The following is a 15080-nucleotide window of genomic DNA, read 5'->3' on the forward strand; positions in this document are numbered from 1 at the left end:
TCATATTTAGAATCTTATCTGGGGTAGCTGTTCTTATCCTGCAAGTGAGCAGCTTCAGAAAGTGGTAAGTGATACACCAAGACATCCACCTAGAGCACCTTATCAGCTGAATCAACCCTGGCAATCAGTGGGCTGACAGATGTTACAGGCAGATAATTCTCATATCCAGATAATTTCAAAATCAGATGATTGCTGGCTGATGTAGACAAGTTTATTACCAACAGCATAGCTTTAAACATGCTAATAGTACAAAAAGTTACCAGCTACTTTTTTCACCCTGTACAGTGTTGACAGTCAAACGGGATTTTTTTCATCTAAAATTATTTGGGGAACTTTACAAATTTAACTTGCATTTCTGATATGTTTAACTCACTTTTTACATTGACTTGGGATTTGCTTGTGAAAGAGTTATATTGTAACAACTGTCTACTAACAATAAAAATCTATCTGACTTTACACATGGGCTTTGTCAATTGAACTGGCTTCTAGTCTGTTTTCAGGTCCAATTCAAAGTGCAGCTTGGGATCAGGTTACTTTTTTAAACATATTTTTATTAAAGATTTCTTGGCTTACAAACGTATGTGAAATGTCTCTTTTTTCAAGTTACATTTTCTACAGATCAGTTTCATTTGTTGAGACATTAGTGTTACCTTAGGAAGAAAAGGGGAAAAGAAGTGGAGGGGGCCATGGTGAGTGGGGGTGGAGTCGGGTGGTGATGTTTCTATTTTACTTAATGTATGTGTGGGGTTTTGTGTCAGCGTTGCTTGTGCTGGTTCTCTTGTGTTTCTTGGCTGGTGAGAGAGGTTGGGGTTGGCCTAGGGTGTGGTTCCTTGTTTGTGATTGGCTGTGTTGAACTTTGTTTTCATGTGTGAGTGGGGTGTGTGTGTGTTTTTGAATCAGGTTAGCCGTATTGATTCATATGCTGTTGGTGGATTCTTGTCATTGTCTTCTTGGGCTGTGTATGTGATAAAGGGGAGCCATACCAAGTGAAGGCGTCTTCTTCCATTTGTCCACGTGTCAGTTTCAGTTTATTGGATAGTTTTTCTAATAATGCTGTTTCCCATACTATTTGGTACCATTGGTCCATGTTTACTCCTGGGGGTCAGGTTACCTGAAGAATCACCTCCACCCACATGTGCCTAACAGGACTAAACCACGTTTTGTGGCCCTTCTACAGGTGATCCTGTATTTTTGTATACGTACAACTGTTTTTAAAACAGATATTTTTAAAAAAGAACAGTCTTCTCTAAGAAAACAGCACAAGGAAACCTACTTCTTGGTTAAGAACTGCTAGTGATACATTTATTGCCATCTTACTGCGACTATCTCTCTCCCCCCCCCCCAATATCTCTCTCACCTTCCTCAACATCCAGTCTGACTCAGAAGACCCACAGTTCTGCAAGCCACTGTAGTTGTGCATGCTAACTTCTTCCACCCACACATGGTACTTACAATGGAAAGCTCTTTCATCTTGTCATAGCTGACAGGTGGGAAGGCAGGGCAGGTGGACCCAAGGAGAAGCCTAGAGAAGACGATTTGCTAGTGGGCACTATGATTAAAACTTCAGATGAGTTCTGATTGTTATCAGGGACTTTTTCTGTCTAGAACATTATTTAGTACAATGGCAGAATGGGTAAAGCACACCCTGGAAAATACCTTGCAGCTGGTGGTAAGACTGTGAGCCAGAGGTTCAAAGATATTATCTGGCAATAAAAGATACAGGGTGTAGCTTTATTTAATTATTTTAATGCAAAGGAATAATTTTTTTTAATTTATGTGAGTGATTAAAGAAAAATAACTCCACGCACCTGTGATGCCTCAGGGAGGAACGAGTCGTGCAACTCAGTCACACTCCTAAGTTAACAGCAACCAGGTTATTTTCTTCTCCTCCTCCTCCCTCCCTTTCCCCTGCGTGCCCAAGTGCTGTGCTCAGTGATCTCCTCCCAGAAATTGTCTGAGCCAGCAACGGCACTCATTAAATCCAAATGCAACATGCTAGTAAAAAGTCCTCACCTCTCACCTAAGAACCTCTTACCCAATTACAACAGGGAGGGATTCCCCCCCACACAAACACACACACTTTGGTCTTGAAGATGCTCTTCCCATTTGGTCTGGTCCTGTGGCCAAGCCCAGAGATCTGAGCACAAGTTAACTGTTCATACACACACTTAAAGTGTGGAACGAGCACCTTGTGATCTGCATCTACAAGATGACACTGCGCAATCCCTATTTACAAGTTTATATATCACAAAGCACAGTCTCATAATTCTGTAATAATGACAGCATTCAGTGTTAGACGATATCTCCCAGCCAGCTGCAATGTCTGATCATCACAAGCAAACACATCTATTAGCTAAATGTTATAACAAATTCACTTGTTTTTAGAAGGTTTTGAAGAATTAGTTAACTCTGAAATTCTTCTATCCACCTCTTTTGAAGTTTCCTTTCCCTTTCTCCACATTTTTTGTTCCTTTCATGGGGTTATTAAAGATAAGTGGTCCATTTAAAGTAAGATGGTACAAGGTTAAAACAGTTAATCAACCAATGCAGATAGCATATTCAAACATAGATATCTATACAAGAAAGGTCAGGTGAGAGAAAACAGGAAGGGTGGTGGGTGAAGCAGACAACAAAGTTATCATAATCACCACTTAGGTCTTATCAGTGAGACATGGTTATTTGTAACATTTTATTTTAATTGCCTCATTAAACCACAAATCTCGCTCTTAAAAAGGGAAATAAATTTAGTATTAGTAAAGTTAATCTGTGTTCTGATCAGAGTTCTAACAAGCATTTTATCACACACCTGTGAAAGTTAAATCATTTGACCACACTGTGGGCAGACAATGGGAGGCCGATAAGAATCAAGTTCTAATACACAGGATCCAAAGGAATCAAATGGTTCTGTTGCTCTGAGGTAAATCAGTAACCAAGCAGATGGAGGCACATCAAATTGAAAATATCACAACATTGTGTAAAGGCTTTTGAGGTCTCCAGAATTCATCATCAGACTAGATGGTGAACAGGAATACCCATGGCAATGGTTTTTGTTTGTAATTACAGAGATAGGGAAACAACCATTGTATATATTTGCTTCCCAAGGGGTCCCAGTGTGACCTGATTAACATCTAACACAGCCAAATCTGACCGTCTGTTGCCTTACCCTGGGCTTGTCCACATTTTAGAATTTTTTAGCTGTTAATCTGCTTTCCCCCATTTGAATTAGACCAGAGTAGTCCACAGCTGCATGTATTTGAATTTGTATATGAAGAACAACCTTGGTCTTTCCTGTTCATACCAGCAAGTATTTCCCCCTGCTTTTCAATTTGTTGATTCTATTATGCCACATATAGCTACGGTCACATATAGCATACGGTCAAATTGGGCAGCTGTAAATTTGCTTGTGCAGTTTTCTGGCTTTGTTTAAACCTGAGGGCTCAAAAGAAAATATCTTGCCATATAATACAAACACAAGAGTGTCATCATTCTACACTTTGCTTGGCCACACACAGGTGGTACTGTGAACTACAGTGTGACAATAGCCTTCAGAGAGCTGTGGGGCCTTCACAGCAGTGTCTGAGGGCAGCGTGGCCTAGGTGAGCCACAGAGCAATAGTCATGACAGGCGAGGGCGGTTCCTCAGCAACTGTCCTGGTCCACTGCCACTATTGTTCACCTCACAGCCGATGCCATTTCAGCCTTCTCCTGTGAGCAGGATAGTTGACCCGATCTGTTGTGACTCTTCCTTTGTGGCTCATGTAGGCTGTTGGCCTCCCTTCATGGGAGAATGCATAAAGGGGGGGGTGTTCCTCTGTGGCTAATTTGAGCCTACTTCTGCTGCAGTTTCCCCCTTCCTCACAGGAGAAGCGGTAAGGGGAAGGAAGGCTTGGCAAGGTCCAAAGGGAGAGGGGAGGGAGATACCATATTTTTCGCCCCATAGGACACACTTTTCCCCCTCCAAAAATGAAGGGGAAATGTGTGTGTGTCCTATGGGGTGAATGCAGGCTTTCGCTGAAGCCTGAAGCCTCCAGGCTTTGCGCAGATCTCCGCAAGCCGTGGGAGCTCGCACCGGGCTCCCGCAGCTTGCGGAGAGTTGCCTGCATGCTGAAGGCTGGACGCGCTGAGCTCAGCGTGCCCAGGCTTCGCGCAGCTCTCCGCAAGGCGCGGGAGCCCGGTGCTGGGCTCCCACGGCTTGCGGAGAGTTGCCTGCATGCCGAAGGCTGGGCGTGCTGAGCTCAGCGCCGGGCTCCCACGGCTTGCGGAGAGTTGCCTGTTCTGGGGGTGGGGTCAGGGGAAGCTTGGGCTAAGAGCACTCTGTTAATGTAACAGGTAAGAGCACTCGTGTTAATGTTCAGAGGTAGCTGATTTGGGGGTTCTCCCACTCTCTGCCTCAGGCAGAAGCAGCAGCATGAGGTGGAAAGGGAAAGGGTCTACTGGGTTACCTTAGGCAATTGAGTAGGAGAGCAAGTAAAGGTAAAAGACCCCTGGGTGGTTAAAAAGGTAAAGGTAAAGGACCCTTGACAGTTAAGTCCAGTTACGAACAGCTCTGCGGTTGCAGGGCTCATCAGTCAAATTCAACTTTGGGGTGTGGTGCTCATCTCTGCTTTCAGGCCGAGGGAGCTGGTGTTAGTCTGCATATAGCATTTCCGCGTCACGTGGCCAGCATAACTAAACCGCTTCTGGAGCACAGGACACCGTGACGAGTGCCAGAGTGCATGGAAATGTCATTTACCTTCCCGCTGCAGCGGTATCTATTTATCTACTTACACTGGTAGGCTTTCGAACTGCTAGGTTGGCACAAGCTGGGACAAAGCAACAATTCATCCCGTTACGCAGATTTGAACTGCCGACCTTCTGATCAGCAAGCCCAAGGGGGTTGTCAATGAAGGTTTTGAGCAGATCTGAGGGATCAATTCTTGGGCTGCAGCCCTCTCCTTGCATTGTTTATTCTGTTATCACCAGGTTGGGCACTGCTTTTCTTTTGGGTGAAGACAAAGGCCAAGTAGGTAGTTCTACCTTCTCTCTTGTCACCCAATAGCATTTCTTAATCTTCTCCACGTAAAGGACCTACTACTACCTTGTTCTTCCTCTTGCTTTGAACATAGCCAAAAAAGCCTTTAAAAATTATTTTTCACCTCTCTTGCAAATGTGGTAGAGCATACTAAAGGGGCAAACACTACAAAGAAACAACTGTTGTGTAACGGGTGCTGCCTAGCTTTAAATGTAAAACAAGAAGATCCAACTATGAAATGAAAATCATAATCATAATTTTCCTGACATTTTCCTTAAGGGAAAAAAACCTACCCACTCAATAAGCTGTCAAGTCCAGTGGGAGGTTGAAAAGCTTACATGCTGCAGGGAGGGGGTAAAAATAAAGCCAGCAAGCCCATTACATATTGCCATATCTCCTGCCTCTCCCTCACAGACATTAGGACTCCACTATTGTATGTCTGAGCACTTTTATGCTGCTCAGTAAGAAAACAGGAGAAAGTGCTGAGGATTATGAAGCAGTTATTACTGGAGCTTAAGCACATGCCGCTCCGCTGCAACTTTACTTACAGTGGAATCGTGTGTCTACTCAGAAGCAAGCCTCCTTAATTTAATGGGACTTACTTCCAGGAATATGGGTGAAGGATTACAGTTTAAGAGCTGTCAAGAGAACACTAAAAAGAGAAGTCAGAGATGGTGAACAACCGCCTCAGAAATGGACAAGGGATGACCATTCAAATCTCTCGTACTAAGTTCTAAAAGGTTTAAAACAGTATCACATAGCAAACAGCACTACTGCATATATCATCCTCTTTCCGGTGGTGGTTTTTGTTCAAGCCTAGCCATAAGAACATTTTTCAGTGTTTTCAAAGCTGCTACTGCAAAAGTCCTACATTTAGAACTTCATCTGTAATTATCTTCAAAGCACATTTTATTAATTATGTTGCGGATAAAAACTGTACCAGATACATTTCCCACTTAAGCATATATTTTCAGGAAGAAACTCGTTGGCTGTTTCAAATAAAAGAATAACTTGGCTCTAGCATCTTGATACACGTTTCCTGGTGCCTAAAGGTGACAAAAGTGATTCATGAAACTAATATTTTGATTGCCAGTCAGGTAACAGTTTGACAGCCACTGTTCCGCAGTGTGTTTTTTGAGCAAGCGTAACAGACACAAACAAAAAAAAATGCAGGCACAAACTGGGTTACTGCATGTAAAATCCTATGTTCTGTCTACAGAGGTACAGTGGTTTCAATCACACAAAAGCACCAAACTATGCTCGCCAAACGTGTCTCTGTATACACACAGGGTGTTAAACACTGCTATTAATATATCTGTCAATATCTGTATTGGATTTGAAACTGTTTACATAGATAAATGTTTTGACTGCTTTTATATAAAAGCTTTTAATTGTTTCTATATATGCAATTGTTTTATAAGTTTTATTCTATTGTTAAATTGCTTTGCAATGCTTCATATGAAATGATTTATACATGAAATAAATAATTGTGCTGTAAAAACTTTTTCAGCTATGAAAATCTTGATTTTTGTGCATTTATGTAACAATCACATATAACCCAGTTGTTTTGCTTAAGCCTGCATAACAGCAGCAGAGCACACAACTTAAATAGACCCCAACCCTATCCATTTAATATTCCACAGTTTTTATGCCAAAATATTAAAACTGCTTTTTAAACTCAGGGAGTCTGGAGGTTAGTGGAACATTACCCTCTGGTCAGTAGGCTGCAAAGCACACATTTATTATAATGCTTTCATTTTCACGGTGCAGATTTCTTCCTTTAAATTGGGCCGTTTTTCAAGGTTTGTGACCTTATCTTCAAATGCCTGTAGCCAGGCTACTATAGCTGACACTCTAAAAACATGTCCTGCCACAATAGCTACAGTCCACTGAACTATTCAAGCTGTCAGCCAAGAGAGTGAGAGAGACATGCACGTGAGGGCAGTTTTGCCTTGGCAGCTGATCCCATGCTGGCAAAGTTGAAGGTGCTGATAGTCAGGAACAAGCTGCGCTGCATAATAAGACCAACCTTTGTTGGTTATATGCCTCACTGACCGCAATGTGACTTACTTCTGAGTAAATAAGTCCTAAAACATGTATTTTTAGAGCACTAAAAATATTTGACACAGTGCAAGTTTATCAGATTCACCATTTCCTGTTTCAGCCACTGGGATTTGGCTAGCGTTACAAGTTTTGAAAGCTAAACCCAGAATTGGAGGGATTAATTTGGTTAGAAGTCCCACGAGGCAAAAGATATACACACCTGGGATGCAGCTCTTAAAGAATATAAAACTTTATAGTTCAGTCTGTTGGCTTGAAAATATGTCCTTTAGGGAAACTGGTTTCCCCCAACAAGTGTTTGTGTGTTTGTGTCTGTAGTGGTGGTGGTGGTGTTTGTGTGTGTTTGTGTGTGTGTGGGGGGGGGGTTGCAATGGTAATAATTTGATATTTTTGCCTCCTCCAGTCAAACATTCTGTCACGTAAAGCACAAAGTCATACCAAAACACAGGAGACTGAATTTCTGAGTATCTCCTACTAAAAATTGCTAGGGTCATTTGATACACAGGCAGAATTATAAATTCTATTCTACTGAACTGATTCTTTCCAATCATGTCTTAGATTCATACCAGACAGCCCTAAAGATTATCCAGGACAAGATGGGCAAATAACCAAGACAAACAAAAGCTCAACTATTGTATGCTGCCAGGACCGATCCTCTCGGTTTTACAGAGTTTTGTGACTCTGACACTTTGTTAACCTCAGTATCACTCTTCAGAAACTCAGGGGGGTGCTCCTACACTGTTTGGCAAATGTGCTGGTCTGGCACGTCATTCAGCAGATAGTGTTACAATGCAGGGTATATGCTGCTGATCTGGGACATGTGTTGTGAGGCTATACAATCTGGCAGTATTTTACCACTAAGGACAACATGGGTCAAATGGAATCTAAATTAAGAACAAAAGAATTTCTCAGTCTTGAGCTCAACTGAAAACAAACACTTCTGTGTTTAGCTAGCAAAGCAATGCCAATGCACAACCTTTTACAGATAGCCCATCCTCATGCAGCCATGCAGCCTGGTATCACACACCCTTTTTTGTGTGTGCTCAGAATCAAATACTTGTATGTTGCTCTCCTCTATGATGGGAGGATGAGTGACTTCAAGTGTACCTAGCCAGTCAGTATATGACGGCTGTGACATATTGTGACAATACAAGCCAGGGATGTCACTTTTCTTTTTTTTAGTGGCCCTGTTTTTTGTGCTGGGCATGTCATTTTGGACTGGTACACTGCACCAAGGCGCTAACACTTCCCCCTTGCCTTTTCTACTCAAATCATTATCCCAGGCCAAGGGTCTCCCCACATTTTTTCAGTCTAAAATATCAGGAACATAGGGAGCTGCACTGGCCTACCGAGCTCAGTGTTGTCTAAAATGGTACAGAAATGGCACTCCAGGGTCTCTTCCAGCCCTACTTAGAGATGCTGGGGATTGAACCTGGGACCTTTGGCATGTAAGGCAGATGCTCTTCCACTGAACCATGGCCCTTCCCCTATTCTCTTAGGACTCAAGAGGACTGGATCCAAACTAAGTTAGTTGCATTTAGGATCCACTGAAAGCAATGCGAGAACTCCAGTCCCGCTACTTTCAATGGGAACTATGTGTAGCTAACCTACAGCACTAACATCCCATACATATTTACTCAGAAGTAAGTCCCACTGATTTTAATGAGCCCCATTAGCCCAAGGTATTTGGGCAGAGAGTTACAGCCTTAGTCTGGAGCCGATGCAGAATCTTTAAGCGTTAACTTTGAATGCAATATTAATTACTATGTTTCTTTCACTAAAGTACTTATTATTTCTAAACTCCTTGCCAACCAAATAGTTAAATGTGCGAAGGCAGGAGAGCAGGCAGGCAAACATGAAAGAAGGAACAGCTAGCTAGAAGAAAGAAGAAAGCATCAAACGCATCTGCAGTGCCCCAAGAGCTCGTTTTCATGCGCTGAGAGTCAAGGGCTCTCTGACTGGCAATGGCAGAACAGCTGCACCCCACAGTGCTTCCCTTTCGTAAGAGACGCCACAACTCTGGCATCAACCAGTCCCAGGCTTTACAAAACACAGACCTTCCCTGGCAGGGGGCTCATGTTCTCACATGTCCGCAGCTGGCACAAGATGAAGGGGAAAAGGATTCTGGTAGAGAGGGGAAAGAGAGGAACTTAGCTCAAGAGAGAAAATAATTAAAAGTTTCAAAATCGCTCTGAGAAGAGTAAGCCCTCCATTAGACCTGGAGTTGGAAAAGAGCTTCACTGAAAGGGCAGCACTTCGTCAAAAGAACCAAGAAATCAAAGCTATGAAGCACATTCAGATATGGTAGAGCTTTGAACTGGGAAAGTTCCTTGTGGAACAGCCATACACTCAAGCCGCTCCACCTCAGCCCCACATCTACAATGGGGAGATATTGATGGGCTGCTACCATACAGAATGGTTGTAAGGATTACTTTAGTTCTATATTTAGAGTACATTGACCACAGCAGGTTTTTAGTTGTGTCCCCTTGGTTTGTATTGTTTAATGCTATTCCCTTTCCAGCTGCTGGTTTGTTTGTTTTTAGCAACCACTTTTCTAGTGGTCCTCTTGACATATTAAGTTAATACCATTTTCATATGATAGCTGGTTGCTATATGTATTTTCAAATACTGCATGATTACAAATATTGATTTCATTTCTTAATGAATCCATTCTTGAAATACATTTCGAAAGGCAGGACATTAGCTTTAAATAAACAATCATACCTAGCATTAATTTCGTTAATGTTTCTTCCTCTGCAACATCCTGAATTTTAACAAGTGGCTGAAATACTGTACTCTAAGCATACAAAAAGGGTTGATATCCTCATCTTCAACCCCATCTTTAGTCACTCCACATTAACTGTTGCTTTCATATCAAAATGATCCTGTTTTAAGTTTACATTAATTTTGCCTTTTCTGCAGTTGGCTTATCCCCTATAGGTCCTTCCTCACAAGTTGTTTCTGCTTCTCTATGGTAAATCTTCCTCAGTGGTGGCTTGGGCCCATTGAGAATAGTATCCAGGCTGAAGGAAGGGAGGCCAACAGTAGGTGGAACCAGAGCCAATGACAGATGGAGCCTACCAATTCTAGTTTTGTCTAGAGATGTGAAGGCACAGATCCATTTTTTAATCAATTTTTCAGGGGGAAACTTAAAAAAAAAACCCTAAACAAACAGAAAATTGGGGTAGGCCTGTTTACCCTTCCCCATTTTTTCTGGTTTTACCAATCCCCCACACCCTTCATATATGTAGTATTGTCCCCATCCACCTCTCTGTTGAGTTCTACAAAGCAACACTGAGACTACAGAGGAGCAAGCTGACAGCCAGTGCTACCTCTAGGCTGCTTGTAAGTTAGACTGCTCGCAAGTAAGAATGCAGGCAGGTGCCGGCTGGTTGAGGCTAGACTGGGAATGGCGAAGCAGTGTCCCATTTGCCCTAATGAACTAGTATCCACTATTTCCCCATATTTAACAGACTCAACTTTCTGGGTCCATTATACTTTGAATAAAGGCAGCTCTGTTCACGACATGGGGGCATCCTATATGCTTTCATATAGGATGGCAGTCTCCATATACAAGGTAAGGAAGAAAGGTTCAGGACAGGTTGCACCACTCCAAACATCTATGCAGTTGATGGGGGCAATTGCATTACCAATAGGAAACAGTCAGGTTTTTTAAAAGCCCCTTGCTCTTTAACAACTGAACATGAATGGCATAAATGAGAACACTGAAATCCAAACACAGGACAGCCTTGTTCTGTTAGCTCAGTTGGTTACAGCGTGATGCTGATAATGCCAAGGTCACATGTCTGATCCCTGTATGGATGCATATTCCTGCATTGCAGAGAGTTGGACTAGATCAGAGGCCGGCAACCTAAGGCCCATGGGCTGGAAGCGGCCCATGAGGGTCGCTTAACTGGCCCATGGGCAGCCCCCAAACCGAGCCGCCCACTCAGTGAGTCCCCGCGCACTGCGCTAAATCAGCGCAGCGCGGCGCAGGGACTCTCTTCCACGTATCCAGAAATCGCTTCTGTGTATGCCCAGACGCCAAAAATCGCTTTTGCGCAGGTGCAATTTTCGGCATGTGTAGAAGCGATTTCCAGTCTCGCGGACATGCACAGATGCGACTTCCGGTGTTGCACTGTGCCAACCCAGCCCACGGAGGATCTCCACAGGAGTGATCTGGCCCATGCCTGGTAAGCCTTGCCAACCTCTGGACTAGATGATCCAGGAGGTCCCTTCCAACTTGTACCATTCGGTATGAATGAGGTTCTAATGCAGAGGTATGGACAAGACCCAGGTGCCTCTGTAGTCCAGGCACCTCCAAGCACAACCTTGATCTCTAGTCCCTGAAAATATGTCACAGAAGGTGTAACAGAAAAATATCGCAGCACAAACTGACACAGGGGGTGTTCACTACAACAGGGTTGGGGTGGGGGTTTAAAAGGACCCAACTTGCTTAGTTCCGTCTCATGTGTGTAGCGGGGAGGGGGACGACTTACAAGACACTTCACCCATCCCAAGAGAGAGGAGGCTGAGCTTGGAGTCTCTTCAAAGAACACCTGATACACAGCCTAGGGCAACAAACAGACTTCTGAATGAGATTAACATGATTTGGTTTCTCTAATCACAATTACCTGTAGTCTCACAGCCAGTTAATTCTATTAACAAGGCCTTGAGAAACACAATAAAGCACCTGGAGAAAGGCTGCTATTCTCTCCAAAGAATTTTTTTAAACAAACCCAGGTCAATGCCGAAAGAGATTCAAAAGCACTTTCCCAAACACTGCTTACTTTTACTGGATTCATATTAATCAAACAAACCCTTAGTCAACATCTTTTGTGAAAATCATATAGGCGCTCCCCCACACCCCTGAAATAAAGTAACTCTTTAAAAAACAACATACCTGAGCATGATCTATACAACACAGGGACGGGACAACCAACTTATTTTTTACTACAGCAGCGGCCTACATTTGAGAGAACTGAACTTCCCAAATTCCATGCAGAACAGAAATTTAAGGCAGGTAAAAGTCAACAGATTGTTCAAAGAGTTTCCAAAAAAAGTATGAATTTAAATGTAGGAGCACAAGTAAAAGGGATGAATGGGCTAAATAGGTAAGTAGATCAAAACCATCCATTATTTAGGAGATTATGACCTAGATTTAAATGTATAATTGAGAACTAAAAGCAGATATTCATGTTTAGGGGATAAAAGGCCAAGATTTGTATGGCTGGGAGGCCTGAACTTCAACATAATGACATGAAATTTTTATTGTCTCCACATAACAAGACCCTAAGATCTGGTAAGTGGCTTAGTCATGCTGGCCACATGACCTGGAAGCTGTACGCCGGCTCCCTCGGCCAATAAAGCGAGATGAGCGCCGCAACCCCAGAGTCGGCCACGACTGGACCTAATGGTCAGGGGTCCCTTTACCTTTAAGATCATCTTCCCAGGTGCAATGGCCAGATGAAGAGGGAAAGGCCAGTAGCTCAGTAGTAGAACATGCACTTTATTTGCAAAAGGTCTCGTGTTCAGTCCCTAGCATCTCCAGGTTGGGCTGGAAATGTCCCCTGCCTGAAATTCTGGAGAGCCAGTGCTAATAGTTTTGCTGACACTGAGCAAGATTGACCAATGTTCTAACCTAATATAAGGCAGCATCCTATCACCCACCCTTGATGTGCGCGGCTACTAGAGAAGGTGTATTTTCAGTGGTGGAGAGGCTTGCCTGGTGCCCAAGTTGTGGTTCTTTTAGCACCTTTTTATTTTCTAAAGCTTTTCAATCTTAATAAAAGTAATAATTATTGTTTCTTAGATTTTTTTTCCACTGTAGCCTTCCTCTGACACTATTTTCACTCTGGTTTTATTCTCCTTTTGTTTTTAGTTTTACATTTGTGTTTTATGTCATAGTTTTATACTTTTGGTCTTAATTTTTACTTGTAAACTGCTCATAAAAGCTGTTTATTGGGTGGTATATACATGTTATAAATAAAACAAAAGGGTACATACTTTTAAAAAATCGAACACACAGAATCATCATATGATGGCTGAGAAATTTGCTCTGAAATACTAGGGGGTAAGGGAGCTGGCTTCAATTGCATGTCCACTCAACAGAGTTCTTGGTTGGCCAAATCAAAACATCTGAGCCTTTGTTTCCCACACATAAGATGTGGCATAACAGTGACCAACCCCACTGGACGGAGCAAGATAATGAGCATTCAACTAATAAAATTAGCCAGTTTTATACTGAGTTAAAGAAGATAACAGAGCTGTATGGTGCTTTCCCACAGACTGGCTTATCCAGTGCCTACAAAGAAAGGCTTTTCCTTATGGGGCTGTTACTTATTTGCTTAAATGAGTAGATTTTGAATTGTGTTACTGGAAAACCAAGGGGTTATCTCCTGATAAGGAGCTTATCGGGAGTTCCTCAATAAAAGTTCAGCAAGGCCAAACAATTTTACCTAGAAGACAGCTTGCACACTACTGCCAATCTGCTCCTGCAGGGGAATATCGGGCTTGTTCTAACCTAAGAGCATTCTCATTTCCATGCAGGATCAGCAAAGACCTGGCCAAAACCATACATGAGTGGAGTATACCTTTTTGATCATTCTGCTCAATCCTCTGCAATGTGCAGGAGTTCCTTGGAGGGAAGCCAATGTGAGAAGGGTTCTTTGAATATAGAAAAATAAATAAATAATTGGTGGCTACATGCCAATCGTGATTAAAGAGATGTTTAAGAGACACACCTCACACTTACCGCTTTGCAGTATACTATAGTCCAGTTTTAATTGTTGGGATTGGGTATAATCAAAGGAGGAACTATGCTATTTTGAAGCAGGGAAATGATGGTGACGATGCAAATACAGATTTTTTTAGTATCTGAACTCAATGTTCCAGCAGGATTAAGTCCCTCAGTGGGAGGCCTGTAGACCACATCAGTCCTTCCAAACTTCTCCTCTTCTTCCCTTACTTCCATTAATCTCATACTTTTGTTTGCTGTGATGCTTCCAGTAGCTGCTAACACCTAGCTCACTCAAGTTGCATTCTGCAACTCATGTAAAAATACCAGTATATCACAAAACACATGCAGTTTCCTAAAGAAACACAGCAGCCATGACAGACATTGGTAGCCACCAGGTCATGAGAGATGAACTATTCCCAGAGCCTATTCAACATGGAAGACAATTTCCCAAAATTTATTTGAACACTAGTTTAGATTACAGGATTACATGTGTATAACATCTCTGCTATCCATAGGCATATTTTGTACTGCAAATACTTTATCTTCCATTGCTTTACACATTTCACACACACTTTCAATGACAGAAGAAGTGTGCCAAATGACTGATGTGTATAGAATGAGGTGAAAGCTGTGATCTTAAGATATATATAAGGAATAAACCTTGTTGAATCCAGTGGGGTTCACTTCCAAATAGCAATGCATAGGACTGTGCAGTAAGGCACACTTATCTGGGAGCAAACCCCATAACCCCATAGAACACAACAGGACTTACTTTAGATTGTGCTACACAAATTTAAACCAGCAAGTTCAAATCTTACCTTAGCAACAAACTCACTAGATAGTCTTAGGCAAGTCACTATCTCTCAGCAGCACATCCAGAAAATAATACAATAACCGTAATACAGTTGTTGCAAAGATTACTGAGATAATATATGTGAAACATTGCAAAACACTTTGGAGCACCCAGAAAATGCTACATAAATACTGTTGTTAAAGGTAAAGGTAAAGGTACCCCTGCCCGTACGGGCCAGTCTTGACAGACTCTGGGGTTGTGCGCCCATCTCACTCAAGAGGCCAGGGGCCAGCGCTGTCCGGAGACACTTCCGGGTCACGTGGCCAGCGTGACAAAGCTGCATCTGGCGAGCCAGAGCCGCACACGGAAACGCCGTTTACCTTCCTGCTGGTAAGCAGTCCCTATTTATCTACTTGCACCCGGAGGTGCTTTCGAACTGCTAGGTTGGCAGGCGCTGGGACCGAGCAGCGGGAGCGC

The 15080-nt window shown here is 42.7% G+C and overlaps 1 protein-coding gene across 4 annotated transcripts in view; it reads right to left on the bottom strand.

The window, feature by feature from the left end:
- The window catches only part of CSTPP1 (centriolar satellite-associated tubulin polyglutamylase complex regulator 1), a 114540-nt gene that overhangs the window by 90608 nt on the left and 8852 nt on the right, over positions 1-15080 (bottom strand). Inside the window, exon 2 of one of the 4 annotated variants that reach the window (XM_079952427.1) lies at positions 1657-1703. The exons of the other annotated variants lie outside the window; for them this stretch is intronic. The gene's annotated coding sequence lies outside the window, so the exon portion shown is untranslated. The remainder of the gene's footprint in view (positions 1-1656; positions 1704-15080) is intronic. 4 annotated transcript variants of the gene reach the window in all.

The sequence above is a fragment of the Podarcis cretensis genome (assembly GCF_951804945.1).
Source record: "Podarcis cretensis genome assembly, chromosome: 1".
NCBI classification, from domain to species: domain Eukaryota; kingdom Metazoa; phylum Chordata; class Lepidosauria; order Squamata; family Lacertidae; genus Podarcis; species Podarcis cretensis.